We start from the raw sequence: 17057 nt of genomic DNA, 5'->3' as shown, positions 1-17057 counted from the left end.
AAACCTGCACATTGTGCACATGTACCCTAGAACTTAATGTATAATAAAAAAGAAAGAAAGAGAGAGAGAAAGAGAAAGAAAGAAAGAAGAAAATGTGGGACATATACACCATGGAATGCTATGCAGCCATAAAAAAGGATGAGTTCATGTCCTTTGTAGGGACATGGATGAAGCTGGAAACCATCATTCTCAGCAAACTATCACAAGGACAGAAAACTAGACACTGCATGTTCTCACTCATAGGTGGGAATTGAACAACGAGAACACTTGGACACAGGATGGGGAACATCACACACTGGGGCCTGTCATGGGGTGGGGGGAGGGGGGAGGGATAGCATTAGGAGATACACCTAATGTAAATGACAAGTTAATGGGTGCAGCACACCAACATGGCACATGTATACATATGTAACAAACCTGCACATTGTGCACTTGTACCCTAGAACTTAAAGTATAATAAATAATAATAATAATCCTAAATTACACTTCTAATCAATTTAGAAGGCATGACATCATAGGACAAATACTTGACAGGCTGGAGTCCTAGCTCCTTCAGGACAAGGGAACAAGTGTGTGACCACAGATAAAGAAAGGCCAGCTTTAGAACAATGCCAAGACAAAGAGAGGTCATCATACACTCAGTCTACCTGAGACCCCTGAGAGACTTTGAGCACCTAACCCACTACTGCTGAAGGCAAGGCCATGTCAATGAAGGCTGTCCTTTCCTCCACCTTCCCCACTGGCACAGCCAAATGCTGTGTTAATGGCCTTTGCGAGTTCTAAGTCTTTTGCCCTCTCCCCATAACATGAGAAAAGGAGATTACAGATACAATTTACATTGTCAGACTGACTTGACAAGATATTAGCACAGCCTATAACCAGAGAAAAAAGCCCTTCAAACCCTTAATAAAAATTAGCTGGAAACTATGTCACATTTCAAATCAATATAAGCACTTCTGTCTCTAAGCCAGAGGGAAAAATAAAAATATCAGAAAGAGATAACGTAATTGGGCTTCTGTTAAATAAAAATGTTCTATGTTGCTAAGCTATACTATGAAAGCTTAAAAATAGATGGTGGGCATGGACATAAAGATGGGAACAACAGACACTGGGACTACTAGAAGGGGGAGAGAGGAAGGGAGGTAAGGGGTAAAAAAACTATTGGCTACTAGGCTCACTCTCATAGTGACAAGATCATTTATACCCCAAACCTCAGCATCATGCAATATACCCATGTAACAAATCAGCACGTGTACACCTGAATCCATGAAGTTGAAATTATCAAAAAATATTGGCGATAGGTGCACAATCTAAAAAGAGATCTTGAGTGGCATTCACGATGACTTTGGTCTACAATATTTTATTAATATATCTGTATACAAGGGTCCACAATTAAGTCATCCATCAAGTCAAAAATTATCCACTCTTTTGTGCCATGATGACTTTTCTTATCATTCACTCACAAATATTTATGGACCATAACATGCAGAACACAGGGTGTGACACTGTAGAAGGTCACAAAGTTAAATCACAGGAGAGCACCCTCTCCATATGGAGACGATGTGCGTGTGAATCATGTCATCTCACCTCATTGCGGAACCCACTACCTGTATCCTCACTGGCAGCTTCTACAGTGAGGAGACAATTGGGGCAGAGATAATAAGAATAGGATTCTTGTAGAAAGCAGAAGAAAATCTTGCAATGAGTCATAAGGGACAAAGTAGCCATAATTTGTTGAAGAGAAATCGGGAGTGCATTCCAGGCACCAAATCCAAAGGACCAGATTTTGAATCGGATGAGTCTTTCCCTGATGAAATCATGGGGAATTAATTTTTTAAGTTCTATTTTTAATTAGGAAACACATGCAAAGTAAAAATAAGACAATATTGTCCACTGATCAAATTTGCAATATAAAATAATTATAATCAGAGCTGGCAAATCATGTTCTGAGGTTATGTGTGATTGGCTACAACTCTTTTTTAGTGAGAACTGGCAATATATATCTATGACCTAAAATCTGTCATACCCTCTCAAATAAAAATGCCCCTTCTTAAAAGTTGCATGGATGTTGCTAAATATAAGGAATCTCATTGTGAAATTTTTATAAAATGGAAAAATTACAAAAACCCAGATGTCCAATAGTAGGGAATTAGTTAAATTGTGGTGCATCCATATGGTGACTAAATTATCATACAGAGAATGTTTAATAAGGTAAAAAAATACTCATAACAACTGATGAAGGTGATCCAATTTTGCTTTTTAAAATATTTGCATGAAAAACATTTAAAGATGTATTCACCAAAATTTAAATCAACGATGGTTCTTTGAGTTGTAAAATTAATTTGTATTTTTTCTTTTTATTCATTGGTCATTTTGAAATTTTTTTATAATAAACAGGTATTACTTCAGAGACCAGAAAAACATGAAAAGTAATCAGTTAACCACTAAAGAGAGACATCTGATGAGTAAAGGTCAGTGGTTTCCCACTGCTCACAGTATCAAGGTCAGATTTGCTCACCTGGGTTGGCCCCCACCTGCCACCCCAATCCCCTCTCTCATTATGCTTCTACCAGCTCTCTCAGCTCTAGCCATGCAGGTCTCAAGATATTTTGCCATTTTCCTGGTACCACAGAGCCTTAATATAGTAAATTGTATTATTTTTCAATTATTCATTCCCACATGTAAGGGAAATGGCTGCACGTCAGTCAGGAGTAGGCCAAGGCAGCCTTTTGGTGCAGCATGACCCAGCAGGTTTGGAGCGCAAGCACACAACCCCTCCATGCATTATGTAACCATTCCACGTGAGGTGCATTAGGTAATCACCCATGTAAGCTTGTGCTTGGCTTGGAGCCACTATTGTCAGTACAAAATATAATTACCCTGCTAATGCTGTACATATGGCTTGCGTCCAGGCTCTCCTGTGCCCAGAGAGAGAATAAAGCCATGTTGAAACTGTCCACAATTCCTCAAGTGTTTTTCCATCTACCTGTCACTAACCTGACTCCCCTTGGACCTCAGTTAGAATCTGACATTTGGCGTCATGAACAGATCCTGACATGAGTGAGCCTTTGGTCCTCATGGATTCCAGGTTGGCCATGTGGCCGCATCATGGGTTGTGGTACCCAGCAGCAGCTGTGCTGCTCAGATGGGCTCTGGTGGAAACCTGGGCAGCAGTAGATGGGTCCTCCATGAGCATGGAGAAGGCGCTGATGCAGCTGGAAGCACAGAGCACCAAGAAGAAGCAAGCTTTTGCTGGCACAGTTGGATAGCATTTTTGACTGTGCTGTGAGAAGTACACACCAAGTCCCTGAGGGATGAAGCACAGGTAAGGGCCCTCCAGGCACAGGTCAGGCACCTGGAGGCCCAGCTACACAACTCAGAAAGAGTTAGAAACTGCCATGAATGAGAAACTCCAGAAGCAGGAGGGATGCTTGGAGGCTCAGCTACAGAGCTTGGAAAAGGAATTAGAGGCTGCTGTAAATGCAGGCCTGGGTGCATCATCTTGACTGGAGACCCCCCACTTGGTCTGATACAAAGGAGGAAGAACCCCCATTGCAGGCTCGCCCAGTGGTCCATCAGAAGGTAGATCATAAACAGCCATTGGGGCCACAAAGGCACACTCAGGGACCACCCCCCCCCCACTGTAATATGAAATACTTTATATACTGCCTATACCCCAATTGATTTGCAGGAATTAGGCAAGCAGTGCCGCCAGTGTCCAGAGGAACCTCTGTCCACCTGGATGCTTCATTTGTGGGATGAGGAAGCAGATAATATCTCCTGTTTTGCCTCTGAGGTGGAAAATCTGGCCTCTATCATGACTCACCTCTCCCTCCATCAGCAGTTGCAAGTGAGTAGGCAGTTGGCGCAAGGGCAAGGTGACCACACCCTGATTGAGTGGCTATGGGCAGCCATACAGACTGTGTGGATCAATGCTGATGAATGAGTGGCTATGGGCAGCCATACAGACTGTGTGGATCAATGCCAATGAAATACTCAAAACCATGAGTAAATAGTAGTCATATGCTGATTTGGTGCAAGTCATCTGGGAGATGGGTATGCGGCAGGCTATGTTTGACCTGAATACCCGGGGACCAGATGATGAATGTTTCACCTCCCAAATGAGGGATCTTGTGTTGGGTTCTGTGCCCCCAAGTGCCTTTGGCTCCCTAGCTGCTGTCCTCACCCCAGACGTAGGGCACTGCATACATGAAGTGACCACTGCTATGGTGGCTCTCAGGGAAGCAGAAGGCTGCCAGTTGGAACAAGGGGTCTGTGCCATACAATAGGGGAAGATGCCCTACCTTCAGGAGGCATCCCATGGGAGAAAAGGGGGCTCCAATGAGTGACACATTCACAGATGTGGGTAGATTTGATTTTGGCCAGGGTTGACCAAGAGAAAATCAATAAGCAGCCCAGTGAAGTTCTCTTAACTTTCTGGAGACAGTTATCTTGAAGCAGCAATTCCAGAAAATGCCCAAGGGGCAGAAGGATATTGCTATGCGACCAAGTCCCACCCAGGTGTTTCAGCTCAAAGACTACTTGCTGCAGCCAGGCAGAAATCTAGAGCCTTTTCTGTTTGATTAGGGAACTGGCAGAGGCACCCAGCTTGGGGAGAAATCAGATGACTGGAGGCCACATATGGAATTAGGGATCCACTGGTCCCCCACCAATGTGCAGTGGGTACTGGCATTGCTGGATACTGGCACAGATTGCAGCCTTGTTTGTGGGAACCTGGATAAGTTTCCTGGCAAACCTGCTAGCACTGACAGTTCTGGAGGCCAGTCAGTGAAAGTGAAACCTGTATCTCTGTACCTCGACATTGGCCACTTGGCTCCCCATTTATATACTATGTATGTCTCTCCCATACCAGAACACATTCTGGGGGTGGACATTTTACATGGCCTGGTGTTACAAACCACGGCCAGGGAATTCAGACACCAGGTGCGTGTGGTGAAGCTCGTGCTGCGCAGACATATGCATCACTAGCCTCGGGTCCTGCCACAACCCTGACGAGTTACTTCCACTCATCAGTACCATTTGTCGGGTGGACATACAGAGATAACTGAGACAACTAAAAAGCTGGAGGAGGTGCAGGTAGTGCGTGGCACCCACAACCCCTACAATTCTCCAGTGTGGCCAGTTAGAAAGCCTGATGGAACTTGGCGGATGACAGTGGGCTATCGGGAACTGAATAAAGTAACACCTTCTTTGCAAGCAGCTGTACCATCAATCATGGATTCGATGGACCATTTGACAATGGAATTGGGACAGCACCACTATGTAGTGGACTTGGCCAATGCATTTTTCTCCATAGACGTCACTCCAGAGAGCCAGGAACAGTTCACCTTTACGTGGGATAGGCGACAATGGACTTTTACAGTGTTGCTGCAGGGCTATGAGCATAGCCCTATCAAATGTCATGGTCTAGTTGCCACAGATTTAGCCACCTGGCAATGTCCAGAAAGGGTCAACCTATTCCATTATATTGATTATATTATGTTAACTTCTGATTCTCTTGCAGATTTAGAAGCAGTGGCGCCCCTCTTGTGGCAACATTTGGCTGCATGTGGTTTGGCCATCAGCAAATCCAAGGTCCAAGGGCCTGGATTATCTGCGAGACTCCTGGGAGTTATCTGGTCAGGTAAGACAAAGGCCATCCCAGAGGCTATCGTTGATCAGATTCAGGCATATCCCCGGTTTCACCATGGTGAAGTAGGTGCAAACTTTTGTGGGCCTCCTGGGCTATTGGCAGGCATTTGTGCCCCATTTAGCTCAAATCATAAAACCGTTGCACCGGTTAACAAAGAAGAGAGCTACCTGAGACTGGGATGATGTGGCTGAGACTGCCTTCCTGGCAGCCAAGTGAGCTATTCAGCAGGCACAAGCCCTACAAGTTGACCAGGGGTGCCCATTTGAGCTGGATGTGCATGTGACCACAGATGGTTCCGGTTGGGACCTGTGGGACTGCATGGAGGCCTTGAGAACTCCTGTAGGCTTTTGGTACCAACTATGGAAGGGAGTTGAGCTCCAGTATTCCATGATAGAGAAACAGCTAACAGCTGTATCTATTGCCCTTCAGGCTTATTAAATTATGACAGGACGGGCTGCAGTCATCGTGTGGACAACTTACCCGATAGTGAGATAGGTGCATTCATGGGTAATGACCCCCCAGACTGGGACAGCACAGACATCCACTTTGGCAAAGTGGGGCATCTACTTGAAGCAGCAGAGTACACTGAGTACACATGTCTTAGCAGCAGAGATGCAAGAGGTCTTGGGGCCTGTAGTCCTACTGCAAGATAAGGCCATGGGGCCTGAAGCACCCCTAGACCCTGAGCCTTCACTGTTTAAGGAAGGGCATTCCCCCATTCCCGATGGGGCATGGTACACAGATGGATCTAGCCAAGGTGCTATTGCTGCCTGGACTGCTGTTGCAGTCCAACCTAGTACTGACACCATGTGGTTTGAAACCAGGTATGGACAAAGTAGCCAATGAGCTGAACTCAGAACAGTGTGGATGGTGATCACCAAGAAGTTGACACCTGTGGTAATCTGTACCTATAGCTGGGCAGTCTATTGAGGCTTAACCTTGTCGTTAACTATCTAGAAAATAGAGAAGTAGCTAGTCGGCTACTGACCCATTTGGGGCCAAGCCATGTGTTAAGACCTCTGGGAAATGGGTCACAAGAAAAAGAATACTATTTATCATGTGTCAGGCCATATGCCTTTGACCACCCCTGGCAATGATGAGGCAGATGCCTTGGCCAAGATCCGATGGTCAGAGTAGGCACCTACATAAGATGTAGCCTTGTGGCTACACTGGAAACTGGGACACATCGGGAGTAAGCTGATGCAACAGGTCAATAAGCATTGGGGTCTGTCCCTGCCCACACAAGACATTTGGGAGGCTTGTCAGAAATGCCTGGCATGTGCTCAGGCATACCCTAAACAGAGGAAGCTGCCCAGTGTTACACAGGTAATGATAGGTCAAGCGCCTTGACTTGCAAGAGCATACACATGCACTAACAGCTGTGGGCATGGCCACAGGCCTGTTGTTCGCCTACCATTGCAGGGTGACTGACCAACAGAACACCATCTGGGCCCTGCAACACTCATGTGCCCTGAATGGTTGCCCTCTGGCCATTGAGAGTGATAGGGGGACATATTTCACTGGACAACAGGTACAACAATGGGCACAACCAATGGACATAAAGTGGGGATTCCATGTGCTGTACAACCTGCTAGCTGCGGGTATGATTGAGAGATATAATGGGCTTTTGAAAAATAGGTTATGCTTGCATGTCACACCCCCATCTTTGTGGGGCTGGAGTTTAAGGTTGGACCTGGTGCTCCAAACCTTGAATGAACAGCCATGGAAATGTGGCTGGTCTGGCCCTGGTGAAGGCTTTGTTACACTGGGCTGCCCACCCGAGCCCCCCGCCCCCTCTCCCCACTGCCACCTTCAGTTGCAGATACAAACCAAGAATTACCCCTCCAACCAGGTATGGGGATGAATGGAAACCTGTTGTTGCCTGCCCTAATGGCCCCTGAAGGCAGGGGAACAGAAAACGTGGCTTTGGCCATGGACCCTCCAAGACCCCACTGCCAGTGGTTGGCCATCATAGCTCTCTGGGGGAAGGGCCTACATTATGAGTTGCATGTCACTCCTTGGGTGTTCAATACATGGCCCTGTAGTTGATTGTTCATAGAGAAATGGCCAGGGAAGGAACCCTTCTCTGGGGGACATACGTACTGTCTGTGTGGCCTATTATGAGCTTCCCTGTGACTTTGGCACAGATACAAGACTCAAAGGAACCATGGGGTGCTGATAAAGTGTGGCACCATCTCCCAGGGCAAAAGCCCTTGGCATCTGCATTGTTATCCAGAGGTGAAATGTTAGACTGTATTTTGCTTGAGGGACATAACTTAACTGTGTTAGTACCTGTGCCTGCTCTGTCATTTCGACCATAGGTTAACATGCTCCAACTGCATTGTGGACTGGGCCCAGACCTTTGCTGAAGTGACCAATGTTTCCAACTGTTGGATCTGCACCACCCTTCCAGGAGCAGCTGCAGATGGCTTGCCTTGGCACAAACATTCAGCATCTGCAGAGAAATGGACATGGCTGGAGACTTTGATTCCCATGGCCGACACCTGGAATGCAACACGGCAAGCTGCAGACAAAGGATGCTGCAAGACCCACGGCATGCCCGGCCCCTGACTGGCCCATAGCATTTATGATGGGAGGGGCTGGCTAGTAGGGAAACAGGTAGTACCCCCGGCCCAGTGCATAGAGCAACACTGGGGTAACACCACTGTGGGGTGGGTACCCAGCACAGCCTGCATAAACATAACACATGTCACCACACTGAAGGTATGGTGGAACATGCGACCCCACCAAGGTCAGGCCCTGATGGATTTTATGGCCCCTGGGAGTTTATGGGTCATTGGGGACACAGGGTGTCCTTACTTACCAACAGACTGGCCTGGACATTGTACCTGAGGTTGGCCTTGCGTACCTGGCACTGTTCTCCCTGCTTTGCCCAGATGCCTGCATAACTGGGAGGCACCATGCTCTCAGTTTTTGTGAATGCAAGGAGGCCCCTGGTGGTTCTACACATTGGAAGTGACTATCACTGGAGTGGGTGTCATAACTGTAGAAGCAGAAGTTACTGCTTTTGCAGAGCACATCGCTCGGGTTCTGAATCATACCCGAGGGACCCTCCTCCTGTTAATGGATGCGGTTGATCAGATCAGAAAGGTGGTGTTACAAAACTGAATGGCCTTAGACATAGTCACTGCTGCCCAAGGAGGCACCTGTGCCCTTTTAGGAACACAATATTGTTCCTCTATCCCTGACAGTCAGCAGAACACAACAGCAGCCCTTCAAGGGACATTAAGTTTCTAGGGAGCCTTACTGATGACCCCCTGTGGAGATGGAGGGGCATCCCTAGGCTCTGGCCTGTGCTGGACCCTAATATAAATAGCATAACTGGGATCCTAGTAGCTGTTGCTCTCTGTATTGTTGTTGTGGGTTATAGATTCAAGGCTCTGCCCTATAGGCACATGTCTCTGCCTGGAGGACACTCTTGGCCTAGGGAGTCTAGGGTAAGGGAGATGGCTGCACTTTAGTTAGGAATAGGCTGAGGCAGCCTTCCAAAGCAGCATAACTCAGTGGGTTTGGAGCACAGGCGCACAACCCTGCACATTATGTAACCACACCACGTGAGGTGCATTAGGTGATCATACACGTGAGCTCATGCTTTGCTCGGAACCACTATTGTCTATAAAAGGTATAATTACCTTGCTAAAGCTGTACATATGGCTCACCCCCAGGCTCACTCATGTCCACACTCACTCGCACTTAGAGAGTAAAGCCATGTTAAAACTGTCTACGATTCCTTGAGTGTTTCTCCAGCTACCCGCCACTCACCCCACCAACTCCCCTTGGACCCCAGTTAGAACTTGACACCACCCCTTTCCCTGTAAAAGGAGTGCATTCCTGCCCACTGCTGTGTAGCGTTCCATGTCCCCAGTGGCAGATCCACGCATCCCTGTCCCATCGACTTTCAGCTTTGACCGAAGCAACAAAAGCAGACATGAGAGAGGCCACATCAAAGTAGAAGCTTTAAGAGGCAGGACAATGTCCACAGTACTCCTGGTCTTTCTTTCTGCTATGAGAATAGCATAGCCCATTTAGGAAGCTGTTCCTTCAGCTTGAGTTCCTGAATGGGAAACTGCTGCTTCAATCAATGCATAGCCTCCCTTTAATAAACCTTGTAGTAGAAATTTCTGAGATTTGGAGATCATTTGTTACTACAATACTGACCACTACACAGGGTGCATGGCGTTTCTCTGCCTGGAACAATCTGATGACAACCTCACTCCTTTGCATTGTTAACTCCATCCCAGTTCTAATCTGACTCTTTGACATGGACAAATCTCTTCACATGCTTTCACAGCCCTGGGTATCTTTTCTCCTTAGCATTTATCCCAACTGTCATTTCACCACTTGTATGTGATTATTCAATCAGTATCTGCTGTGGTGTAAACTCCTAGAGTCAGCACTTTGCCCAAAACCACACAGCTGAAAGCTGGTGGAGCCAAGGACTTGAATTCCAGCAGTCTGGTACCAAATTCTGTATTTGTAACAACTGGACTAGGCTGCTATTAATTTCATCTGATGAATGGTACCATCAGAGACCAGGTGATAAGTACTGGGGAAAAAAAATTGTGATCTGCACAGGTGACTCAAGGAAACATTTTTTAGTTTCTTTATTGTATACACAAAATCACCTGAGCTTCCAATGAGATGTGGATGAGCAGCCTCAAGACAGCATGTCTTCTTGGGTAAATATAGATTTAAGGGTAGGTTTCCCTACTCTCATTAGTGCCCTCCACCCAATTCACTAGTAACACAAAGCAAATTATAGTAACAACAACAGCATCAACACCTTGGGTCCTCTTCACACCCCTTGCTGTGCCTAGCAAGATGCCCTGTACATATTAAGTGCTTAATCAATGTGATTTGAATCAAATGGATCCTGTAGTCTTTATCTTATGATTAAATGCGTGACATAAACAAACGGTCATATGAGACCTAATTGCCCATATAGTAACTCCACTTAGTGGGGCAGGTGGGATGTGAGAATCTCATCCTAAAACTGAATGTGACTCTAGAAATTAGGAACCTGAACACAGACTGCCTCAGCCATAGAGCAGGGAGAGGATGAGTGTGGGGCCCACACACCTGGGTTCTTCTCCAAAAGTAGAGAGCCTGGGAAGGGGCTGGCATGGGGAAATTGGTTTTGGAATAGGTGATCTTGAGGGGCCTGCAGATCTCCTGGAGGTGACGAGGTGTGAGGCCTGGGCCTCGGGTGGAGAAAGGGCAGGACTAGAGCTCAGTGTCAGTGCTGGTGTAATAACAGTTCAATGACATCATTTCTAAGGCCTCTTATAGCTGAAATATCTTTGAGGCCAAGGCTCTCTCCTCTGACAAAGCTCATTTGTGAGTTAAAGGGAGGAGGGAGAAGCTGGAGTCAGCTGCAGAATTCCTGAGGGGAGGGTAGAAGAGTGAGTTGGAAACAATGTGAAATAGCTGGTTCCCAACTCAGCTGGTAATAAAGAATTTAGGCCTATTCTCAGGCAGTATTTCTTCAGGTATACAGGTGCAAGACAATCCAAATCAGAATCACCCCAAAGAATTTTTTTTTAATATGAATTCTTGGGCCTTTTTGGAATTGAGAATTGTGTGCAGAAATCTGTATTTTTCATATTCCAGATAAGACTTATGAATCCTAAAATCTGGCAATTTCTGGAAGAAAGTAATACTAACTTGCCTGGGTAGGGAAATAAAATCCCAAACCTTTAGATTTGGTACCTGAATAAGTGTTCTTTTTCAAGGATATTTAAGTCACCTTTAAGACCACCTGTGGATTCAGTGGAACAGTTGTTAATTGGGGTGACTAACTGTTTTTTAATAACAGACGTGCCGTACATTGCTAAACTTTCCTTGCTGATTTCCCTAACACTACACAGAGGAAAAAATAGAATCTCTTTACGTCTTGTGAGCAAATTTCAACCTGTTGCTCAAGTTCTCTCTGCTGAGGATAAGTGTAGATGCGGCATCATCCTGGGAAAAGCTTGCGACCTTGAGGTACTGGTGCAATACGGCCAAATCTCTAGCACCAAAGACAGAGCCAACTTGGTGTGTATTAAAGCCATTTCATGCAGCAGCTAAGCAGAGACCCCATCTCCTGATACCTGGTCTTCATATTTCTATAGCTTTTTAATCATACACTAGAAAACAGGTACTCTTCATCTTTTTGATAGCAGGGCCAAAGTCCCAAGTTCTGGCTCTAATTAACCCAGGTGCTCTCTCAAAATCAATTGTGTGGCCATAGCTGGGCTGGTGGAGACCAGGGCTAGCCACCCACCAGCTAGGAGCAGTACACAGGCAGTCTCTCTGGGGTGCCTGAGCTAGTTAGGCCAGTCCTGCCAGAAGCCAAGGGAGGAGGGTGGAGATGCAGGGCTTGGAATAGGAGCCTAGAGTGGATAAGGAGGGTGGGGCTAAGTAGGTTTCTGTAGCAGGCCCAGAGAGGAGGAAATTGGGGTGGAGGAATCGTGTTCAGGCGTGTGACACTGAAGGCTGGGCTTCTATATGGGTGGGGACCACCTGCTCCAGCCACCCATGAGAAGGAGATTCTCTGGCAGTCGCTCCCCTTTGATGGGATATCTGGGGGTGTAAGCAGCTCAGTCTTTCTCCCTAGTGTCCCACCAGAATAAAAATGCCCAAGGAGTGCCAACCCTCCCTGTCAGCTGTGGAGTTTACATCAAGGAGGTGGGAGGTAAGCGTCTTGTTAGATTCTAAGGCTGGGGGGTGGTCTTGTCTTCTCAGTTCTCCCCACCAGTTGCTGGCCTGGGGCGGGGATGCTACTTCAAAGGGAGCTTCTGAGGCTGTCCTTCTCCTTAGTACTCTGGGTCCTGGGGCTGCAAACTGTGTTCATCCTCAGCCACCAGCAGCAACAGCATCCCAGGGACCCCCAATCCTCTATCTATTTGGAAAGCTCTTTGCCCAGGGCATACAGGTGACTGTGTTATGAGGGCTGTTGCAGATGGTAATGGTGATAGCTCTGTGTGGTCGTGGTACCGTTCACATGCCGATGAGCAGAGCGCCCTTGCAGGGAACCTCTACCTTAGCTATTGACTGCTTGGAAATGAGTTGCCTGTCTGGATAGTCTATAACATATAGCCATTAGGCACTACATGTACTATTTCAAGGCCTCTTCCCAAAAGGTTACAAAATCACTATGCAAAGAAATGTGTGTTGGGAAGAGAGGGAGAATTTGGGATTTTTATGATGGTGCCTAATGAAAATCATAACGGTGAGAGCTTATTGAAGCCTTATGATTTGCAAAGCATGACTGAGAAGCACTTTATATAGTATTACAAGCCCATGCAGCAGGTGTTATCTATCATTACTGATGAGGATGGTGAGACTCAGAGAAGTTAACTGAAGCAACCAGGGTTTACTGATCCCAGAACCCATGCGCTTGACTTCAGTTGATGAGGCCATATTTGACCAAGAGTCTTCCAGTTTCAAAGTGTACAGGGCTGGTGAGGAACTACTTGGGTTTGTAAATAGCCTTTGTCCAGACAGAACAGAGGTGACTGCCCCAATCCCCAGTGCCCATGCTCAATAACTAATTCAAAGCTTGGTTTCCTCTGAGACCTCAATGGCCCAGTCTTGTGGGCTTGGAGACTGTTAAGAGTACCTGTCAAAAATATGTAACCCACGGCCTGTGCCATTAAGAATACAGGGACTGTGCAGCTCAGGGGTGAAGCTAATCCTTGAAGCTCTAGAGCAGTCAATAAAACAGGGAAGGAAATGTGTTTGAGAAAGAAGAGCTGGACACTGAGCCAGTCTCACCTCCAAAGCATAGTTCACTGGACTTATGACTCTAAACCTGGCCCTCTCCCCACCCTCACCTAATATCAGGTCCGCCAACCTATGGTGAGCCAGCAACCCTGGCTGTTGCTGTCTGTTTCCTTCTCAGGACCTCGGCACTCAGTCTTCCCTCTGCCTGGAACACTCATTCCTTGGCTTTTCCCAATATTAGCTTCCTATTTTTAATCAGGTCTTGGCTCAAAGGCCATCTCTTCACAGAGAGCTTCCCAGATCACAGCATCCAAGATACTTCCCCCAGTTCCTCTCCCTGTGTTATTTTCATAATGCCTATCACAACTGAGAGTCTGTCTTCCCATTTATTTTTTAACACTCCACTTAGCATAAAAGTCCCATGAGTGTAGAGACCTTTCATGTCTTCTACCTCCTGGACACTACTGTGTCCGCTGGGCTTGGCAGAGTTTCTAATAATAGCAGGGCCTTGGCTAATGCTTGTTGAGTCAATGAGTAATTGAAGGGAACAGGCGATATCATGGCCACCAGTTTACCTCTTTCTCATTCGATAACTCTGCTCAATCCACCTCAGGAAGGTAAATACCTTGGTCTAAAAACAAAAGTAAAGAACACCTGGATTTTTAAGTGCTCAGGGAGCAGCTGATTTCATTCTTGAGGTAAGATAAAAAGGCTAAATGGCATCACATGGATTTAGTCCCCTGCAGAACAGTAAGGTGTGGTAAGACTGGCTCTGCTCACCAGTCTTGAAAAGCGACAACATTTATGACTCACCCCAGCTTGTCCTTCTAGACAGCAGGTATGGTATTGATCTTAATGATGTGGGGGTACTTGTCATGCCAATACAATTTGAGAAAGCTGAAAGTGCACCTTTTTGTCCTGCTTTATCAAGCCACCCACTTAAATTTCCAGTGCACTTTGCTCACGTATCTCTTTCTGTTTTGGGTGTCATTCATTTTTAAGATGAGAAGAGAGCTACATTTGGAATCCCCCATTCCAAATGTATGTAGAAACACATACAACATGTTTCTATGAGCTGTACTCCTCTCTGCAATTGTGGGCAAGTCACTTAGTGCCTGCATTTCTTATGTTTTTCCCTCTGTAAAATGGAATAATAACTACTGTCCTCTATGGCATGTGAGGTGGTTGTGAGATGCACAGGTAATGTTAGCCCTTTGCAAAGCACTAAGTGTGACAGTGATGTAGAAAACAGCACAATACAGCTCTTGCTCAAAATCACACAGCTCCACAAGCGATGGGGAGCAGGGAATACACAGGAAGGCGTGTTTGATTTGGAGAATTTCACTTGCAGAAAATCCACAGTTCCAAAAGAAATCTATCAGAGGAAGCGACTTCTAGGCAGGATTTCTTTTTCCAGGCAACTACCTTAAGAATCAACTTACACGCTTTAATTAACACCCAGCCTATTTGCTTTGCAGAGAGAAGTATTTGAATCCAGCCTAGTGATGCTTCCTCCTTGGCAACCACACAGCGTCTGGCAGTATTTCACATGCTGGTGGTTTTTATGGGTCCCTTATTGCACTTATGTGTTCTTCATTGTAATGGGTGTTAAGCGTTTCTGGCGTCAGCCCCAGCCCTGTCCCTGTTTGATTTAAGAGACATCTGATTTTATATCTGATCCTCAGGTTGGCTCCTGTGATCTTGTTTTTAAGTCGCTCCTTATCTTGTTCTATTTCCCTGTGCTATTCTTCATTTGCAGATTTTAGGAAATGCCTCTTTGAGAGAATAAATTTTTGAATTAGGAGCCAAGTCAGAGTCCTAACAATTTTCTGGGGAGCTAGGGGCCCATAAGTAATATTGTATTATGAAAAGGGAATTACGTTTCTGAAGACCCAGGCTTGAAGCCTGGCCACAATTACCAGGAATTCTTTTCCTACTCCTTGTGCCACGATGGAGATAATAGCAATATTGGCACTGAACTTTTATTGAGAATTTACTAAGTCCTAAGAGTCTTCCTTGGATGATCTCATGTAGATTATCCAATGCCTACTATCCTGTCTACTATCAGTTTTTGGAAATTGAAAATGTGAGATTTAAAAGTTCCAAGCTCACCAGGTGTGGTAAATGATAGAACCCAGATTAGAATGCACACTGGTTGATTCGGAGCACGTGCTCTCATCCACCAGGTGCAATGCCTTCTACTGGGCTATATTACCTGGCAATCCTTGTGGAGACATCAGTTGACATTACCAGGCATCTGCTTTTCACAGGATGTCATCTGATGAGATGAGGCCTATGAAGCTACTTGGAAACTGTGCACTTTTATTCACCATTGTCCACTTGTCTTGTTTACCAAGATTTAGGAAGAATGTTCCAGAAGGACTCCTATTTTCCTACTTTTGTGGCCTTTAAAGAAAATGACAGGTATTTTCATAAAGAAAAAAAAAATGATGCAACTTACCAAAGGAGAACATGAAATCAGTCCTAACTTAGAGTATACATTGTTTATAAGGCTGAAACCAAACTGTTTTAAATTCTTTAGGAGAATTTGCAGCTACTATATCCCATGCTAGGAACTAATAACACAAGCATGATAGTCAAAATGTATTTACTACTTCATATCTGCCACTGATAGAAGCATTTCTCTCATGCAAGAGGCAGTTTATCATAGTGGCTAAGGGTGTGGGTCATGGCTTACAGTGGCTGGCACTGCCAGTTGCTAGCTGTGTGACCTTGGGCAATTTTCCCAACCACTCTGATTCCCTGTCTATAAATGGGGATGATAATAAACTCATCCCCTGGGGTTGTTGTGAGAGTTATACAAATCAGTACACATGACGAGCTTAAATAGTGATTGGTCCGTAATGAACTTCAAAAGTTTGCTGCTGCCACTACTTTTCCCTCAACCCTTTTATGAGATAGGTCCTACCATGCCCATCTTGTAAGTGTAAGGAACTAAGGAACAATAGGCAGGCCACATGGCCAGAATTAGGATTAGAACTTTGAACTGTTATAACCCACAGCCTTCCTTCTTCAATGTCATATTTTAATAAACTTTCAAGGAAACACAAATTCCACTGGGAATTCAGTTTGCCAGAGGTTTATACTCAAGATCCAATCTACTTTCTAGGTAATTATTGGTGTCCTGTCATCTTTAGCCTGGTAAGTGAAGTGTCTTGTTGCAAATGACTTCAGTTGTGTCTCTAGGATTTCGCCAGATTGGCCAGAACTTTCTCCTCTCTTCAGGATTCTCTGTGGGCAGGCAACCACACCAGCCTCAGGTGATAAGTTTGCTTACTGAAAGCAATCAATGGAGCTACTGTTCCCTAAGACAGAGCTCTGGACCTGGCCATTTCGAGGGCCTCTTTCAGTTCTGTGATAGGATTGCCCTATCCTGGCTTATATCTGTTGACATAAAATTTCTTGAATTAGAATGTTAGGATAAGAGATGAGAAGAAATTGTTTCAAGGGCTGTGCTGGGCTGGTCAAACACAACTACTATTTCTCATGTCCTTTAGCCATGATAGCCAGATGGATATTAGAGTTATTTTACTGGATCATTCTCCAACTGGGTAGGCCCTGGCTTCTGCTGCAATCCCAGCACACGATCACTGCACCATGACCCCAATAAAGCAGTCATCCTTCTGCTATCTGCACCAAACACGCAAGACTCTCA

The 17057-nt window shown here is 45.7% G+C and overlaps 1 protein-coding gene across 1 annotated transcript in view; it reads left to right on the top strand.

Moving 5' to 3' along the window:
- The first annotated feature begins 12208 nt into the window (after positions 1 to 12208).
- ATP10B (ATPase phospholipid transporting 10B (putative)) overlaps positions 12209 to 17057 on the top strand; it is a 360064-nt gene continuing 355215 nt past the window's right edge. Inside the window, exon 1 of the mRNA XM_077937417.1 lies at positions 12209 to 12350. The gene's annotated coding sequence lies outside the window, so the exon portion shown is untranslated. The remainder of the gene's footprint in view (positions 12351 to 17057) is intronic.

This window comes from Macaca mulatta, chromosome 6, assembly GCF_049350105.2.
Source record: "Macaca mulatta isolate MMU2019108-1 chromosome 6, T2T-MMU8v2.0, whole genome shotgun sequence".
NCBI lineage: Eukaryota > Metazoa > Chordata > Mammalia > Primates > Cercopithecidae > Macaca > Macaca mulatta.
Note: the sequence above shows the minus strand (reverse complement) of the source record. Positions and strands in the feature narration are given on the sequence as shown.